The sequence below is a fragment of the Ctenocephalides felis genome, unplaced genomic scaffold, assembly GCF_003426905.1.
Source record: "Ctenocephalides felis isolate EL2017-DRISC unplaced genomic scaffold, ASM342690v1 CF-g0.4_SCAFFOLD_03572, whole genome shotgun sequence".
In the NCBI taxonomy this organism is placed as follows: Eukaryota; Metazoa; Arthropoda; class Insecta; order Siphonaptera; family Pulicidae; genus Ctenocephalides; species Ctenocephalides felis.
Window position 1 is genome coordinate 4,610,871 of NW_020539726.1, and position 6,768 is coordinate 4,617,638.

The following is a 6,768-nucleotide window of genomic DNA, read 5'->3' on the forward strand; positions in this document are numbered from 1 at the left end:
ATTTAATTCATTAATGCTTACCATTTTAATTATTTTCAATTACTAGTTTTACATGCCAGACGAATACAATATTATTAATCCTTTCCTCTATATAATTAACGTTCATCGAACAAAAACACAGCTGTTTTACAAAAGTTTTACCAAAGTAAGGTTGGAAAAGTTGGTTGCGGTGCATTTCAATTTTGTCAACATTGAACATAATTTTCTCCATAATATTTGAAGAAAAGTTTACAATAATTTTTTAATAAGATTTTATGAATCCGAAAACAGGGTGGTAAGATTATCAAACAATGAGATTAATTTCTTAGAATACAACCTTATTCCGCACATAGAATTTTTAATATAATATAAGATTTTATATCATGACTTATTTTTATCAATATTTACTTGTTATATTTTAGTAAAAAAATAAAACAAAGTAGCCAATATTTTGTGGTAAAATTTATATTCCAACTTCCATTTTATAATAGCTTTGTGAATTAATACTTATTTTATATTTTTTCTTTGAATCACATTAGAATCATTTTAATTAATTAGCTGTTATATTGATTTTACATATAACAAATTTGCACTGATTACTAGTTTTTACGCAATGATAATTATAATAAATTGAAAGTTTTATAAAAAGCCACGCGTATTACTATATTAATAATTTTTGTTATAACTAAAGGCTGCTCGTGTTTACACCCTTTTAAATCGTTTTTTAATTGGTTCATTCTTGATATATTCTTATTATAATAATTATATTTATAAAGTGCCCATTATATGCTAAAGATAGGAAAAGATATTGTATTTTAGAGTTCTTAAATGTATACTGTTGATCTTTTTTACCAACTCGTAGTTCTAATTTTGAATGTTTTTTTCTCACAAAATTACAAAATGAAACTTTCGTCATTGCAGGTATTCCGTATGGAATTTTCACGAGATTCTCGTGGCAGAATTTCTCAAACTCGAACTTATACGAGAAATGTGGTGTTAATACTTATACTAACATGAAGAATTATACTTGGGATTGTGATGGTCAACTTATTGGAGTCGAAGCCCAAGAACTTGGGGATTCCGATATGATGATAATGGCAACATGCTCTCCTTAACATACAGGTGAGAATGATTTTATGTCGAATAATTAATTTTATTTTTTCTATTTCATATATGATTTGTATACCTGCATATTTATTTGATCGTAATTTATTTTTCTTGAAACTCCGTGAATATATTTTATTGGTTCCTATCTATAAATCACATTGCATCTTTAAAAATTGTTTGGTACAATTTGGTACAATCTTGCAGTAGCTCACTTGTCCATTGACTTCTGTAGTTTTTGATATTTTACAATTGTAGAAATATGGCACAACTTATATTTCATTTTAGTAAAATATTAATATGAATTTTATTGCAATCACATATGCAAAACTAATATAAATGTTCCTGTTAAATACTAATTTCTACTGATATGTGTATTATATGAAATATGAATAGTATTCCAATATTATTTTACTAATTTGTAAAATACTATGATTTTATCTTTCTTGACTTATATTTTCAAATTTTTAGTTATCTGTTTGTAATAATAATAATACGCTTCAGAAATTCTGATGTATATCGATCATTTTCAAATTGTTATACATATTGCTTACAACTTCGTTTCGTTTATGAATATTTTGATTAAATTGCTTTTATAAACAACCTAATCGAATTTAATTTCATTATTTTTTGTAACTTATAGATATTTTTAATCCTATTTAGTTTTAAAATTTAAACAAAACATTTTTATATTTTTCTACTGTTATAAATTTTAATTTTTTTGTTATAAATTTTAATTTAATCTATATAATTTTCAATAATTAAATATTGGACAATTTTGAGAGTTAGATAATATTACTCGCCAGGTGATAATTTTTTTTGTTAGAACTTTATATTTTAGTAGACCGTAAATTCTATTTTTATAGTGCATACATAATAATTTGTATTTTTAATATACTTGATTGAATATGTACAATATTTAAAGCTGTTGAAATCGGTAACGAAATGAAATGGGATAATGAATTTTGCGTTGTATGTGATACGATCTTTAAAAGTGGCCAAATAATCAAGTCCTCTGATAGCTTATCTTTAGCAAGCAATCTTGCTAAACAAAAACATTTGTTTAATTAAATTTAATTTCAAACGTAGTTTAATTTGCGTATTCTATTCATTGGGCAGAATTAAAACCAAGAATTCATTTAAAATTATTTATTTGCTAACATTTCGTCGTACGAATATTAGCCAAATTGTTTTAGGATGGCTTGAAACCCTATAAAATAGTGGTTGAGTTTATGATTAGATATAAATAAAATAAACAAATAAAATCAATTTTGTTAATTTATGCTTTGAGCATAATATCACTTGAATTTATTCTGCCAAATGATTTTTTTTTAAACAATCTCCTACTCTTATAATATATTAGTATTGTTTATCATAGTGTTCAAAGATTTTTTTACTTTCTTTGCTAAGTGCCTTTAAAAATTAAAATTATGCACCTTTTATAATTATGCTTAAATGTAAATCCTTTTGCTGTTTATTAGATGTGAGTTTCGATAATCTCATACTATTAGCTAGATGCAGAAACTGATCAATAATAATTCATTTTTCATTTATTCATACACATTTGAATTTTTCATGTTTTGTGTTTAAGTATCCATTATTTATGCTATTTTTTGCAGAGGTAATACGATTCCTATGGAATACAATAACCAAGATCGTATTATGAAATTTGGCGAAGGTCAATACAAATATGAGTCTAGAGGTCTAGTTGCTCAAAACGCCCGAGAAGAGAGGTTCCGTTATAATGCGAGAGGTCTTTTGACCCGTGCGACCAAACGGGGTCGATTCGATGTTCGATACTATTATGATCATATTGACAGGTAAATAATTGTTTTTAGTGCTTTTGTTAACTTACAAGTAGAAATATTATACCACTTTATTGTATATTTTCTTCGTTTTTCAAATTATACGATTTTTTTGCAATGATAATAAAATTAAACAATTTATAAAACGGAAAACTTATGCTTAATTTTGTTGAATCTATATAGTTATTATAGCTATTTATTATATGCGTGAAAGAATATTTAATTAATAAAACAATGTTTTTGAAAATAATTAACCTACATTTGGTTAGCCAAATTTTATAAATTTACATCATTATTATCATTCTAAGATGTTTTTTTAAAATGTTTTGACTTTTTGAAAAAAAAAAAAACTAAAAGAATTGTAATAAAATTCCTAATTTCTGCGGCTCTTTCTTTGAAAATAACTTATCTAGACTTCACATCTAAGTCGCTTATGTATATTTTTAAAGGCTTACTACACGGAAGGATAACTTTGGCAATGTTACGCAATTTTTCTACACCAACCAAGAACGCTTGTATGAAGTTAGTCAAATATATTCACCGAGGGATGGAAAATTGATGACACTCACCTATGATGATAGAGGACATTTAATTTATGCCCAGGTTAATATGCATTATTTATTGGAAAATAGTTTTCACTAACTTCAGAACTTACTAATTGTTTTTATCATTTTCCATTATTTGACTTATAAAAATTGTTGCAGGTCTATCGTCATAGATATTACGTGGCAACTGATCAATGTGGTACACCAATAATGGTATTCAATCAATACGGCGAGGGTGTCAGAGAAATAATGAGATCTCCATATGGTCATATTGTTTACGATTCTAATCCATATCTATATTTACCTGTCGACTTTTGCGGTGGTCTTCTAGATCAAGTTACTTCTCTTGTACATATGCCAGGCGGTGGTGTTTATGATCCACTTATAGGCCAATGGATGACTCCACAATGGGAGAAAATGTTGCAAAAAGTAGCATCACCAACTCATCTGCATCTTTATAGATACAATGGCAATGATCCTATCAATGTGCAACATGATAATCACAGACCTACAGGTAGCATATTTCATTCAACTTATTATTGATAATACATATTATGCATTTTATTTTTTACTTCGGAATTCATAAATTTCTGATTCCCTTATTTATTTTCAAGATTCATATTTAATTTTGCGCAAGATCAAATTTTTAGATTTTTTCTGAAATAATTGTGAACTGATCTAGAAACATTTTGTAATCTATTCGCGAGATCGTGTTGATTAATTACGATAAATATAAAATCAGCCAAAATTATCAAGTTCTTCATCATCGAACACAATTATGTTTGTATATCTGAAATTCATTCAATTCACTGAAACCTGGCGCAATTGATTTTAATATTTTTTGCACTTTAGCACTTTTGGTTTTGTTTTTGTATCTAAACGAGGATTAATTTATGTTACTTTTAACTGCATATGCTAAACAGTCAATATTGTCGTTTTACATTTGTTAAATTAAAATAAAACTGCTTAATAAAAATAAATGAATATAAAAATGAATATAAAATAATCTATTTTTAGGTGCTTGGGAGTGGCTGAATCGATTAGGATACAATTTGAAGAGTTTAGCACCGCAATTGAATGCCGATTCTATTCTTAATCCTTCATTACCTAGTGCCAACTTACCTGATCTGACCGGTCATGCGCCTCTGACCATTGTTTCCGGATTTTTATCGCAGTTTGCTCGAGAACATTTATCTAACAGCAGACAATTATCAGGACCTTCAGAGTCTTCGTTAAAATTAGATGGGTCAGAACCAACTTTCAACAAAATTGGTGCAGCATCCGAACCACCTTTTGGCAAAGGCATTGTAGTATCCAGGACAACACAAGGACGTGCTATTGTATCGAGTGTTCCTGCTGCAAATGCTATATACCGAGATGTTTATACTTCTGTTTTCAATAGATCTCTGCTTTTGGAATTTAGTTTGGTAGTTCATGGTGGTCAACAAGATGCATTCTTCTTTGTCAAAGAAGATACTTGGAAATCTGCTGAGGATCGACAGCAATTAAAACGGTTACAGGGTCAAGTAAATACAACATTCCATGAAATTGCTCGTGAAAATGGCAGTGGTGCTGATTATTTGGATGTCAAAATCCATGGCCCGCATGCTGTGATTAATTTACGGTACGGAACGACAGTTGATAGAGAAAGACAGAGGCTTCTCCATCATGCAAAATTATCAGCAGTTCGCAAGGCTTGGCACCGAGAAAAGGAGGCACTAAAAGCAGGATTGTCTGGAGCAGTGGACTGGGCTCCTTCGGAAGTGGAAGAAATCCTTAAATCAGGTTATGCAAACCAATATGATGGTGAGTATGTACATAATGTTTTACAGTACCCTGAACTCGCTGAAGATCCATACAATATTCGCTTTGTTAATAACAAAGGCGGTCACAATTCTATGAAACGACGCAAAAGATTTTGCGGGTCAGGTACTGGTTGCTAGTATAAATATAAATTATTGCTTGAAAAGACTTTTACTCCAGAGCTTTAGACTGAATTATGATCGGTCATTGTCAGTAAACTAGAACCAATGATATAATGTTTAACTGATATGCATTTAGGAATTTTATTATATTTAAAAATATTCAACGATGCCAAATTGGACATTTTATCCAAAATCAAATTTGTTTCATAATAATGTGGCCAACTGCATGTGTTTAAATGTTATGTAATTATATTTATAATGCTTGTGATATGCTTATATTCGATAGATTTGAAACCTGGAATTTATTTTGAAGTTTTTTCAACTTGCAATAGAATTATTTTTAAAATAAATTTATACATAAAGTTCATAAATTAAATATAAGTAACTAACAAAAAAATATTTATTCGCATTTTAGAAAGTCGTGTGATCTAAAACGAATTTAAACATATCCACACATTATGAAATAAGTACCACATGCACAAAAAGCATTTCCTATAAATGTATATAGTTTTATTTTGATAATTAGATTTTAATGTAAATCCATAAGTCTTATTTTAATTATATTCTGTAAATATCATAATGAATCATGATATAATCGTGATATGAAAAAAAGCGCACTTGTCACTTCTCTTTTAATATGACTCTTTAAAGACTAAGCATGAAAAATGTTTTTGTGCCAAGATTCAAGATTATACCGAAAAGTTTCCCATCGGTCACAAAAACTTATTTTGCAGTTAAATTGGCCAATTTCTTTGCCACGAGTTTCGATCTTAAATCTTAAATATCTTAACAAATTTACTCAGAGATATGTATACTAATTCAAAGAGATGATTGAAGATAGATAATTGATATTAAACGACAAGGTTTATTTAAAATTATTATTGTACATAATCAACATGATAATACAGGACGTATACATCCTGAATGGAATATATCTACTATTGCACAGAATATAATACTGTGAAGAATGTTTCATATAAATACCAAACAAATATTAATATCACAATTTGTGATAAGCCATTTATTGATATTATTTTATTTAATTAATACAGTAATATAACTGAGTCTATAGGTATAATATATTTGTATGCATGTGAAAAATGTTAACAGTGGATAAATTTTGCATGATAGGTTCATTATTGAATTGAGATTATTATTTTTTAACTGACCAATATGCCTATTTTTATAAGGTATGTTAAATGATATTTCTTCATAAAGAAATTAGTTAAACAAAAAGTACAATCCTGTATATGATTTATTGTACTATTATTCATAAGTTTATATATTTAATATATTAGAAAAAATTATGGAGATGTGCTTTTAGAAAAATATTCAATGCTATGAAGTAAAAATTAAATGGCTAAAGATTATAATTTTCTGCAATATTATTTTCCTTAATAATTAATATTT

General features: G+C 27.7%; 1 pseudogene; it reads left to right on the forward strand.

The window, feature by feature from the left end:
- Nucleotides 1-879: 879 nt before the first annotated feature.
- Nucleotides 880-5,572, forward strand: LOC113387914 (annotated as a pseudogene).
- Nucleotides 5,573-6,768: the final 1,196 nt, after the last annotated feature.